The sequence below is a fragment of the Polyodon spathula genome, chromosome 17 (assembly GCF_017654505.1).
Source record: "Polyodon spathula isolate WHYD16114869_AA chromosome 17, ASM1765450v1, whole genome shotgun sequence".
In the NCBI taxonomy this organism is placed as follows: Eukaryota; Metazoa; Chordata; class Actinopteri; order Acipenseriformes; family Polyodontidae; genus Polyodon; species Polyodon spathula.
Window position 1 is genome coordinate 9350962 of NC_054550.1, and position 14032 is coordinate 9364993.

Consider the following 14032-nt stretch of genomic DNA (forward strand, 5'->3'; position numbering starts at 1 on the left):
TGGATTTGAAGATCAAACATATCTATTCAGAGTTACCAATCACCGTATTTAGTTTTATTTATTTCTATTTTTAACATATAAGGGTAACACTGAACTTCTGAGATGATTTGCTCATTCAAATCGTTTGCAAGGAAAAAAACAAGGAATACAACCCCGTCAACATCTATGAATGAATATCCTGAGCAAGGGGAAATATTTTGGACTGTTTTCAGAGATCACGACTCCCACCTAGTGGTTAAAATGTATAATACATAAATACTGTACCAGCAAACTAACTCACATGCTCCTAGTAATGCATCAATACATTCCTTTGTTTTCTATTTAGTTATAATAATAATAATAATAATAATAATAATAATAATAATAGTAGTATTTTTTCGCTTTCCATCTTATTCATTTTAGGCAAAGTACTACTTTGGGGTAGTTTACTAATGACCAAAATACAATATTTAAACTTTCCACAACTCTTTTAAAAATAGCTAAAACAAAATGTTTCCATATTGCAGTATTCCAGTACAAATGATGGAAAAGAACTAGTTAAACCAACTCCTTCAATTTACTAACGAAAACACATCATAGCAGCAAAATACTGCAAAAATAAAAAGGCCTGAGGTCATCTTTGTTAGAACCTCCTCTGGTGCCCTCCGGTGGTAAGAAGTATCGCTACTCTATTTTAGCATCTCTTTATTGGTCATGAGGCCATTACATTGTACAGCTCAAAAAGTAGATAATCCATTACCTACATCTACATCATAGTGTCTCATAACAAACATACAGACTGAGACCGGTGGTTTCCTAGATTAGCCATCAATAGCTGCATTACAATGTTGGTTTGGATGTTTGTATCCATGGAGATATCCATGGGTTGACATCACTATGTTGTTTGGCTGAATCATGTTCATTACACGTTTTATTAGAGGAATGGTTCTCAAAGAATCCCAAATATCCCTACTGCCTCAGTGTCTGTTAAAGTTGGTATTGGTGATTTTCAATAAGATTACCAAACAGCTGCAGTAAACCAGATACATACCACGAGAAATTACAACACTGAACATATAAAGTGGACACTGGGATTGTTAGTAACCATGGTAATAAGACATCAATGCTAATTTATATTACTATAAATTAATATAAATAATGACCACAATTAATCGCATTGTTCAAGTTCATCACAAACATTCTCGGCTGGATTAAGATCCGGGTATCGTGTTGGCCTGACATCGCGATGATGCTTCTCAAACTATTCACGCACAATTCCGTCAAGGTGGATTGGTGAACTATCGATCACTATAGAGAAAAAGGTTTGTTTTGAGTCAGGAAGCAACAATCACTGTGATAGCGTAGGTTTGTGACATCTTGGCTGGCAGCAGTTCCCTGTTTTGAATATCTACAGACGTGATGTCAGTGGTTTATGTCACTGGTGACTTTACAAATCAGTACTGATACCTAGGTAACCCCTTTATGACACAGAGAGGAAATTGATTTTCAAAAGTGCATTTAACAGTAGCTGCTACATTTAATTCAGCCATAAAACAGGCATGTTATCTATGCTTTGGATAGGGTTTGTTGCAGGCAGACGTTTATTCGGGTATCCCTTCACACCAACCTTTGTAAGTAAACATGACATTTCAATTATTATTCCAGTCAGGAGAACCCTTTCTTGTTCAGAACAATTCTGAAGTGTTTATCACAGCATTCTGATGTGCTTGGTGCTGGTGCTCGGCCTCGCATTTCAGGGGACTTGTGCTGAGATACAGTGGGAAGAAATTTGACTGCCAACCCCCTAGAGAGGCTAAAGGTGAGGTGGAGGTTAGGGAAAATCATGGCACTAACTGCAAAGAGAGGTTGTTTTAGATGTACCTATCTTGAAAACTACTATTAATTGCCATTGGTTGAGGTAAACATTTTGTGAGTGCTCAAGAGACCTTTTGTATTGTTATATTGATTATAAGTTGATTTGATCAACTTGTACCCCACCAGGATAAACCACTTTTTTTTACTGTAATAATATGCTCCACAGTTTTGATTGAACAATCACATTCATTAATCAGTTTTCTTATAGCCTACACTACCTATATAGTGCATTGTAGCAGGATAGCATCTGGAAAGAGACCTTAGAGACAAGAAAGGCTGCAGTTTAAGAGCTGTTGCACACTTTATTAAAGAAAAACAAACAAACAAATAATCAGGCACAAGGGCCAAAATAAAAGGTTTAAACGAAATAATACAATAAGTGACTGTAGGCTGGGCATTCGCCTTCACAACAAACACAGTATATACACAATTCCAAGCTCATCTACACGCCAACCCACAAACCAAGGATTTTCACTTCCTTATATACCATGAGCCTAATTAACCATTAATCAATTAATTAAGGCTCCAGCCACATTCTCAGGATTTTAACCATATCCCTGCCAACCCTATATTAACAACACCCACACACAGACTATTTACATTTAGGGCTTTCGGCTCGAGCATCTTGTTTTACATTGTGAAAAAAGATAATGGAAATCATGTGCTGACCGTGCATTATTTGGGCAGTGTGGTTATGGTATTAGAAACTGTCACATATTGAGATATCAATACTTTCAAAGTGTAAAGCATATTCTAAGGTCATTACACATGTCTATTATTTGTATCTTTTCAGACTAAAGATGAAGAGCTCTCTGCAAGTGTTTATGTTTCAGCAAGTGAAGAATCAGAACCAGACTTCTACTTTATTGAGGAAGTATGTGTCTGTCTGTCTACATATCCGTATTGCTGACTGTCTGTCTGTCTATCTGCATTCTTCAGATAATGCCTAGCTGATACAATAAAAAACAAATCTGGTTGAAAGTTCAAGGATTAGTAATATATGTATTTATTATATTATGTATTTTTTGGTCAGCTATTTGTTCCTGGTTTTGGCTAGCATTCAGTTGCTCTGTGTGTCTCCTTTCTATTATATTTTGACTTCCAAACTGGACCCACAAGCCACTTGAACCTGACTCCTGCCTTTTAACTTTCCCAAACCATTTAGCATTCTTTTCTTTTATAAACACTTCACCTATCCCAGTCTCCCACTGCTGAAGCAATATACAAAGAAAACATGTGTAACACAGAAAATTAATGAGTATTACCTAATTAATTTTTCTCTACCATAATTTTTAGGATATAAAATGCACCTTATATGTAACAGAGCCACCTTAGGAAACTTGTACAATACTATTAAAAACACCCTTCTATACTATTTAGAATACTGTGACGTAATATACTGCATACATCGTTTATCATGTTGTGGAAGGGTGGTGGGTAAGTCACTGACACAGGAGGCAGACAGGTGGATTTGGCAGCACCGCACAGGTGCCCAGTTTTATTCTCGGGTGCTATTTTTAAGTTTATCCTGCAGATGGCTCTGTGGGTCCATGGTCTGATTTACCAATGATGGTAAACAGAACCACGGGCATACCAAGCGATGGTACACAATACTGGCGCCCTTGCAGGTGCTCAAAGAAATAATAATGAAAAAACAGAAGGCAAAAATAACAAGGGAAAAAAAATAACACAATAACAAAACTACAAATAAAAGGTGCTGCACTCTGCAGCAATATCCCGGTCGCCACTGCCCGTGCAACCCGGATCTCCGTCCTACACTGGCGGCTACCTAGCCTGATCTGTTATATTTTTAAGGGGTCTGCCCAAGGGTTCCCCGCTTTCACTGTCTCACTGTGACACTTTCGTGTCTTTTTCTGTCCCGGCTGGTTCTCGGTCCGCGACCAGCGTTTCCGCACTCTCAGCGCGTCTATAAGGGCAGACCTGAGGAAACAGCAGAGTGTTGTTTTATAGGACCAACAATCTCCCAAGACTCGCCTCTCAGCCATTCAGAGAGGGGGAAAGTCCACACACCCACTTTCCCACCTCCCCGTGTCACTGCCATGACTCACAGGCGGTTGTTGGGTGACTGCCGCCCTCTTCCTGCAGCCCGTGAACACCCAACAGAGTCAGCACAACTCTCTCCCTGCTACACATGTATAAAGTGCTGAAATTATCCTTCAATTTGTAAAAGCGATTGCGTTATATATATGTTAAATTATGGTACCGGTAATTGGTTAATATATACTGTGACTAATTGTTGTATTTCATGCTATAATTGATACAAAAAAAATGTTAAAGATGTATTTTAACAAATACAACTGAACATGTTGTGACTGAATGTTTGTAGTCTTGGTTATGGGCCACTCAAAGCAACTCCAAGTAGCTTTTAGAAGTCATCTCAAGAAAGTAGACTGGAAACCAAGACTGGGTTCAAGACTAGTGTATCTGCCTGTTCTACTCAGAGGCAGTGTAGAGGGTTTTTCTCCAGACAAGTCACAAATGTTGCTTATTGTCAAGGACAATGATTTTAGTGTTTTACCTGTGATTCCAATTCCACCTGCTGTTAGTAAAATCCTGTTTGTCTCATGGCCATCTTAAACCAAGGCATATTTTCTGAATCAACGATCAATATAATTTTTTGAAAAATAAAAAAAAAATATAATAATAATTACAGATATTTTTTTTTATAATAAGTGTATTAAATGGAAATATAATTGCAATTTAAAGGTTATGATATTGATCACAGTCATTGCATGATTGCATTGCATAATTAACTTTGAATTGGCCTTTGACCCTATGTGTCTTCCAATAAGAGTACCAGTGCCTGAAAAAACAAACCAGCAAACAAACAGGGCCTAAGGCTAGTACAGTGTTTGCCTTCAGCGTTGTTCAGTGCCATATACAATGGTGGCTAACTTTGTTTCAAAAGAAGGCCTAGTTGCTGTTTTTCATAACAATAGTTGTTTTCCATAACCATTTATTTTTATTTCTTTTTCAGCCGGAAGATGAGGTGGTTCGGGAGATTGTAACTTTGGTTACAGCTGGCGAGAAACAAACTGAAACCAACTGCCCTTTTGAGGAAGTATGAGTCTGTCTACATCATGGTCATGTACGATATAGTAAAATAGTTCTTTGTTTTGTTCCCTTTCTAGGATGTTTGCAATTACTGAAATATTTTCTTTTTCTTTGTTTTGTTAAGTCTGTGTTTAAGTTCTTTCAGGGGCTGCTCCTCAGTTTTTTTGGCTGGATTATTATTCTTCTAAGTAAGCTCCAGCACCATCTAATGCACAGTAGTAAATTGCTAGCAAAACATATGGAATCGTATTGGTCTTTTGCTGTAGTTGCTTTGCTTACATTCATATGTAGCACAGTGTAGATCCAAAGTGGCAGATCACTCAATTGCTCTGGCTTGTGCTTGTAAAATAAGGCAGTTAGAACTGCAGAGTACACATTAAAGAGTAAAGAGGTGTTGCTACAACGGTTTAAATAGCATACTTGTAATTGTTCTCTTTTTACTGTTAACATCCTGACAGGTTTTTACACTTATAACATTAAAGTCTGTTTCAAAGCTCTTTTCAAAATGTTTGCTCTAGTGCTCTGATAGTGTAAGGATAATTGCCCTCATTGTTAAACAGGTAACACAGCAATAACGATCCAACAGAAAAGCCAGAGCACCTCTATAAAAGTTTCCCATAATAAAAGCATAGCAAGGTGTCATAAAGCATAGTGAAAGCATGGTAAAGCACAGGCTAGCATAGTAAAGAATAGCGAGATATGGGAAAGTGCTGATACTCTACATGTTGTTACTTCTAAAATGTTATAGCTAACTTGAAATATGCAACTGTTCAAGTGCTGAAAACCAGCAAAAAGGTTTAATTAAGTAAATTATCTGTTCAATTAAGGGTCTAGTTAAGTAATTGAGAGCTTGGCTGGAATGAAAACCAGCAACCACAGGGGGTCCCCAGGATCGAGTTTGAGAAGCCCTGTGTTACACAGTGTATTGAGACTGATTTAGTTAATTAATATGGGCAGAGTGGGACACTAGAGGGTGCTGTTGCATAACAGAATTACAGAGTGTATGGAAGATAAAAGAATATTACATAACCTGTTATTGTTCACAGGACATTGTCAGACCCTTGACAAATATGACAACTATTAAGGAAAATGAAAGTCTATTTAGTTGTTTCTTTTGAGTATTAAACCATTAAGATATCTGGTAAGATATTAACAATTACAGAGCATATTATTTTGCCTTTAGCAGGGTCTTCTGCTCAGAAAACATTCACACAAATTATGTGATACATTCACAATTAGGCTGCAGTAAAAATACTTCTGCTCTTCTTTTAACTACAAACAGTAGATAGTGTCTGTTATGATACAAACCTTCTTTTATTCTACAATCTTCTCAGTAGAATATTAGAAAGAATGAGGTAAACTCTGCCAAGGAGGATAAGTTTAACTACAAATTTTATAAAAAGCACAGGGTTTGTTAGTTCTGTATATTCTCAGATGGACAATGTAGAGGTTCTGGAGATAGTAAACTTAGTTAAACATAACAAGAGACAAGAAACTGAAGCTAAATGCCCCACAGATGAGGTTTGTACTATCTATCTATCTATCTATCTATCTATCTATCTATCTATCTATCTATCTATCTATCTATCTATCTATCTATCTATCTGTCTATATATCTATCTGTGCATCAATGTACATCTATCACAGTCTGGAACTGTTTGGAAATAAAGCCAATGTATGATACTTTGTTAAATATAAGACCTTGAGCAGTTGGCTGCTAAAGGAATTATAATCAGTGCTTCAAAGTCCATTTTCTTTTTCGGTTCAACATTATTATTTTATTGCACTAGGAATATTTCGGTTCTTCGCTTGTTTTTTCTACATAACAAATACAATGGTGCAGATAACCTGCAGCATCTTGGTATCTTTGCTGCAGTTCACAAGGTCTGATCGCAGCTTGAGCACTGAAATGAACGACAGCAACAACAACTAATCTACAGCGCTCTCTTTGAAATATCGAAAGCGAAAAACACATGCAAAGAACCTAAAGCTCTTAAACAAAAGAACAGAGTAGTCAGTGATACAATTGTTAGTGCTGATATGAGGTACAAATGATTTTAAAACCTGGATTCGCTGTGTTTTCGGTTAATTGGTCAGCTTAGTTTATCCTATAACCAGATCTAGTTTTCTAAAGGCAGTAAAATCTCTAAATAACATCACCATAATTAACCAATGACAGGAATGTACATAGAGTAAAAATATTCTTTCTTCTTGTTTGTTATAAAAAACAGGACTTTTTAAAAAAACATTTTTTTAAAGAAACAACAACAAAAACAACATTAGTTTTTCTGAAAGCGTGTTATTAAATTTGGATTTCTGTCAAGTCACTAGAGCAACTCTTAATGGAATTTCTTTGTCCTGATCTCTAGTCTTCCAGATTTGAAGAGGGTTCACAAACTTCTATGCCCCACCCTCGTCTCTAGATCAGACACCACCTCAGAGGTACAGTACCTGATTAAAAGTGAATGAGGTATGAGGTATGAATAACAATATGGAAAAGACCTTGGCTGTAGTGGATGACAGCTCACAGACAATGTGGGGAAACAATTACAACGGCTAACTTGGTGTTGTCTGTGTATCGAGGGAGGTTATGCTGAGGTTATATAATGCCCTGATGAGACCATACTTAGAATATTGTGTTCAGTTTTGGTCTCTACAAAAAAGGACATTAGAAATGGTTCAACAATCAGCTCAATCTAGGGCAAGAGAGTATGCGTTATGGAGATAATTTGAGGAAACTATTTTGCCTAAAAAATATAAGAAAAATCGAGCGATAGGAGATTCAATCTAGTCTGGTTTCTATTAAAAATTAGTTGAAAAGGTTAGCCAATACTTTAAAGTGAGCTCAGAAACCACGACTACGTTGGAAAGGAAGTGGAGGAAGAACAAAGGGTAGGAGATAGTTTTCTTCCCGGAGTGGTGAGTGTATGGAATGGGGGCCAAGCCACAATGCTGCTGTGAATTACTAGGATCCTTCAAGAGCTGGATGGATGTTCTGGGATCAATCAGGTTTTTAAAGTGAATGTTTTAGATATTATTTGTGAATTTAAAAAGCTTTTTTGAATTAAAGCTAATTAGCTGCACTGTGTCCCTGTGTCCATTTGTAGGGTCTTGGACAAGGGGACAACCCTTACTGGTAACACACCTTTTTATTTTTCATTACAGTAACCTATACAATACATGTAAGTGAGTCATGCCTATATGTTGATTTAATTTTAACATTCAAAATGACTAAAGTAATTATTTGTAAGTGTAGTAAAATAACGTTTAATATTCTGGAATAACTACTATCAATGTTATTATCTCAGGGAAGCTTATCTCTGGCAATGGGGATATACCATAATGTAGGCTTATGTATGTACAGTATGTGTGTGCAACACTTTTAGCTACAGTATATCTCAAGAGCTGCTCATCCAATTGTGATAAAACATTGCATTGCCATTCCTTAGCATGATATATTGTGTAAGAACTGAGTCTAACCGCTGTTTAGTTTGAAACTGGTAACTATGATTCAATACAAGAAAAATCCATAAATAATAGTTTGATACACACAAAACAAAAAACGTAGTTTATAATAGCGTTAACATCCTACACAGTGGGCATTACTGCAGCATGACTGTCATTAGGTTTGTGCCCTCTGAAGTTATATTATGTAGTATGAAGACAGCCTCAAAAATAATAGGAAGGATAATGTGTAGGTAGGTCAGATTTGGACTTTTGGACAGCCATTATACAACATCCATCATTTTCAAGACACAACATTTTCACAAATATGCAAATAGGAGAAATTGTCAGCGCTCTTCAATAATACTTAATTACAGGTCTCTTATATTTGAAATATGAGTTAATTGCAGAGAATAATAAATGAGCATGAATAATACCTAACCGTAATGCATGGTGCTACCCTGTAATCAGGCACTAATGAAGTTTAGACGTAGCAAATTGGGATCGCAACTCCATGCTAATCAACAAATTTAAAATGATGACAGAGTGACAACATGAATTGCTGTAGATGCATCTAAGGAAAGAAATGTCTTCTCTGCAAACCCAAGGCTCTGGGGCACTGCATGCTGCAGCTCAATCCACAGCATTAATGCACTGTTCTTCCTCCTTTCTCTGTTAGTGTTTTTTGACTGTTCACCCACACTGTTGGAAACAATAACAGGTTTGGCTGGGATACTCTGAGAAACAGGTAAGGAAGTGTTTTTACATTATGTGTGGATAGAACTCAATGACTTTAGGCAAGCTCTGGATTTCTAATAGGGGGATGTTGGCAAGTCTAGTTTAAAATAGTTTGTGCACTATATTTTAAAACTTTGTGGACATTTTAAGAACTAAAACTGTTGCAAAATGTAATGTCTATGTTACTGGATTGCACTGCACTTCTCTCCATTTGAAACCACACACCACAACTTTCTCTTTAACAGAAATACAGCTGTGGTGTTACTTGTTCGCTGCTAGCTTTCACTTCAAACACACAAACACATTGCTATGCTGTTGCTGATGAAGTGTGCAATTCACTGCCTGAGTGCACTCGACTGTTCGCTGCTACCCCTAATTTCAAATACCCTTGTTTCACTGTGCAGTGAAAAAATACAAATCAATGGCACGCTATATACCGTATAATCACACACATAGGCCCATGGCTTATCACGAGCACTACTACACGCATCCAGGACTGGTGACCGTGTTTGTATTATTTGGGACTGTCTGTTCTTGTGTTATATACCCTATGCGGTACACATTGGTGTGCACTGCCAGGGAATTATTGTTTGGTTGCCAGACCTGGGATTACAAAATAAAAACATTTCCAAACTGGATTATAATTATCTCTGTCCACTTCTTTCAGGCACTGCATCCCTCCTGCACCTGTATACAATCAACCACTTTGCCACAAAAACACAGTACGATTTGATACTGGGACAGTTTAAGAGCAGATAACAGTGTTGATAGTTACATCAGGGTTAGATACGAATGCAGATGAAATACAAAATACTACAGATTGGGTTAAGTGCAGGATTAAATACAGTAAAATAGGGAGCAGATAAGTGCAAGTTGAAGTGCATTAAAGGCAGAGTGTTATATTGTCCAGAAGGGAAGAGTTGAGTTTAACAGGTGTTGTCTGAAGAGATGTGTTCTGAGGAGGTGCCGGAAGGTGGTCAGGAACTGGACAGTCCTGACATCCTTAGGAAGTCCTACTACTAATGATCTACTAACAGTATCACTCTGGGAACCCAGTCAGAATATTAGTTTCAAATTCATTCTGTTGACCAGCTGTGACTAGCACCATTCACACCTATGGGAGGTTAATGTCTAATATATTCATAATCAGCATCTGCACATTCCTTTTAATGGGAGTATCAAGAGAAACTTTACATTGACCAGTTTGGAGTGGTCCACAGCACCAAGTGATTTATCTATTTCAATTAAACTCATTCAGCATTGAAAAAGACTGAACAAAGTCAAAATGTCTTATTGAATTTAGAAAGCTTTTTTTTTTTTTTTTTTTTTTTTTGTATTTTTAAATTTAGCTCCATTGAGTGTTTATTAGTTATTGATGATGCCAATTCTGCACATTCATTAATTTTTTTAGGGTCATGTCATTTCCTGTAATTTCTACTGATGTTAAAAAGAAACTGCTGCCCCGGATGTAACCTATAGCCTGGAGATAGCAAGTTCCACGTCACTGCCGACCAAGACTGGGAGTTCCTAGGGGGTGGCGCACAATTGGTCCAGCGTTGCCCGGGGACAGGGAGGGCTAGGTAGGCCAGAGTGTCCTTTGCTCACTGTGCACCTGCAGGCTTGCCTGTAAGCTTCCCAGAGCTGTGTGTCCTACGACGCTGTAGCTCTGGGTGGCTGCATGTTGTATGCAGTGTGTAAAGATGCGAGTGGCTGACGGTACACACTTCGAAGGACAGCGTATGTTCGTCTTCGCCCCTCCCGAGTGGTAGCAGTGAGCTGAGACTAAAAATAATCGGACATGACTGAATTGGGGAGAAAATAATAAAAAATAATAATAATTGGCAAGGACTAAACTTATATTAAAAAAAAAAGAAACAGCTTCCTTCTGGAACAGCAAATAAAACAAATTAAAAAAAGACGTCCCGCTAATGCTTTCAGTTTGCTTTTATTAAGATGCAAAACACATCCTTTTACATCCTTATAAAATTAGATTAAAAGCATCCTTACAGTAAGTTTGTATTTAATCATAAAAATGTTTATTATTGTAAATGCTTTTATAGAATTGATTTGAAAAAGCATGATACATTTTGTTCTTTTTTCTGTGGGATAAATTAAACACATTTATTAACAAAGCCATATTAAATTAACACTTATGTTTCCACATGCAGTAATTACAAATGTACATTTCTGTGTTAAAAAACTGTCCAAACTTCCACTGGGACTTGTAGAAAAAGATGATTATAACGTGAATTCACAGATAGCACAGCTGCCTTTAGACTGTTTGATCTATAGGTAGGTTTACTTTCTCTAGATGTGAACCATTTTGGAAAAAATCATATTGTCACATGGGGCAGAGCAACCCTCCTGCAGCAGCATAATTAACATGCAGCTGTACTTTCTCTACATTGGATTGCATATGTGAGAAGTGAGTGCAACTATTCAGCAACAATCAAATCATAAAGGTCTCATTGACTTTATAAGGGGCAGAGGGTGCCCATGGCTGCATTGACTAATGTGTCCATTAAGACAGTCTCCTGGGGATTCCTGTGATGTGGACATTTGCAGAAAACTGCCACAGACTGCAATTGGGTTATGGCAGATTGAGCCTGCAGATTTGAGCAACGAATGGTACAAAGCAACAGAAAATCTACACTGGCCTAAATCACCTTCAACACTGTCCATTTTAAAAAATACTTTAAAGTTATAAGTGTAAAAAGTTCTCAGGATGTTAGCAATAAAAAGAAAAAAATACAGCTAAGTTATTTAAACAGTCATAGCAACACGTGGGGACGTGGAACGCAATATTTTCTGGAACCTGGCTACTTACTCTTTAACATCATGGTATTAAGCAAATTGGAATCACTGATGACTTGCATCCACAGTTTGCTGTTCATAGGCTTGTATTATGGTATCCTACTTTTTAACATCTCTGCCTTTGATTGCAAGGATAATGCATGCTTTTTACATTGCTTCGTGGAAATGAAATTGATGTGTGAGCACTATGGCAACTCAAAATGCATCATAGTGTCTGTAGCCCCAAAACAGCATTAAAATACAGAGCAGAGGCGCTAATCTGGGTGCAATTTAATACATTTCCCATTATCCTTTACACTTAGCTGTTCAAACTAGGGCTCCAAAATAATTCACACAAACTGGAAATTTGTGTTAAGTGGATTCGTATTATAAGAAGTAGTTTACAATATGCGACTGCTGAATTTGCTCTGGGACCATGTCGAACAATTGCATTATCAGGAGGTTTGTTTAAACCAAGTGCATTTAATTGAGAGTTAACTGTATAAGTAAAAATCTGATCAATGAAGCCACCTGTATACAGTGCCTATAGAAAGTCTACACTCCCTTTCAACATTTTCATCTTTTGTTGCCTTATAGCCTCGAATTAAAATGCATTAAAATATATATTTTTATTATTATTTATCTACACATCCTACCTCACAACTTCCAAGTGAAAAAAATGTTCTAGAAATTTTGTAGAAAATTAATTAAAAATAAAAACTGAAATAGCTTGTTGGATAAGTGTTCACCCCCTTGTAATAACAATCCTAAATTAACTCATGGTACCCAATCACCTTAAAAATCACACACCAATTTAAGTGGCCTCCACCTGTGTTAAATTGTAGTGATTCACATGATTTCAGGATAAATTCAACAGTTCCTGTAGGTTCCCTCTGCTGGGTAGTGCATTTCAAAGCAAAGACTCAACCATGAGCATCAAGGTGCTCTGGTACAAAGTTGTTGAAAGGCACAGATCAGGGGAAGGGTATAAAAAAATATCAAAGGCCTTGAATATCCTGTGGGGCACAGTCAAGACAATTATTAAGGAGTGGAAGCTGTATGGCACCAACGAGACCATGCCTAGATCAGGCCATCCCTCCAAACTGGATGACTGAGCAAGGAGGAGACTGATCAGAGAAGCTACCAAGAGGCCAATAGCAACTTTGCAAGACCTACAGGCTTTTATGGCCAAGACTGGTCAAAGTGTGCATGTGACAACAATATCCCAAGCACTCCACAAATCTGGCCTGTATGGTAGGGTGGCAAGAAAGAAGCCATTAGTCAAGAAAGCCCACCTTGAATCCAATTTGAAGTATGCAAAAAAACACTATCTGAGATTCTGTAGCCATATAGCAAAAAGTTTTGTGGTCTGACAAAACTAAAATGGAACTTTTTGGCCTTAATGCAAAGCGTTATGTTTGGCGCAAACCCAACACATCGCATCACCCAAAGAACATCATCCTTACTGTGAAGCATGGTGGTGGCAGCATCATGTTATGGGGATGTTTCTCATTGGCAGGGACTGGGGCACTTGTCAGGATAGAATGGAAAATAAATGGAGAGCTTGAACAGTTTTGTAAAGAAGAATGGTAAAATATTGACAAATCTAGCTGTGGAAAGTTGGTAGAGACCTATCCCAACAGGCTCACAGCTGTAATTGCTGCCAAAGGTGCTTCCACCAAGTATTAACTCTGGGGGGGTGGAGACTTATCCAATTATGATCTTTCAGTTTTGTATTTTTAATATATATATATTTTTTCTCAATAAAATTTTTTTCCCCTTAACAATGTGGAGTATGGTGTATAGATAAGTGGGAAAAACATCCTCATTTAAATGCATGAAATGCTGAGGCACTGACACAACAAAATGTGAAAAATGTTCAAGGGGGTGTAGACTTTCTATAGGCACTGTACATGTGTATCACCCAGATTTAATTCCCCCACTGAAAAATCTAATCCTGTCACCTATCCCCATTTGTGCTTTAAATCAAACCTCTTGTAAAAAAAAAAAAAAAAAAAAAAGAATACAAACATACAAGCTATGTGTGAAGATATTATTTTCCAGATGTCTAACTTGTGACAAATGATAAAATAAACATGACAGAACTTTTGTAAATTTAGTTCAGTAA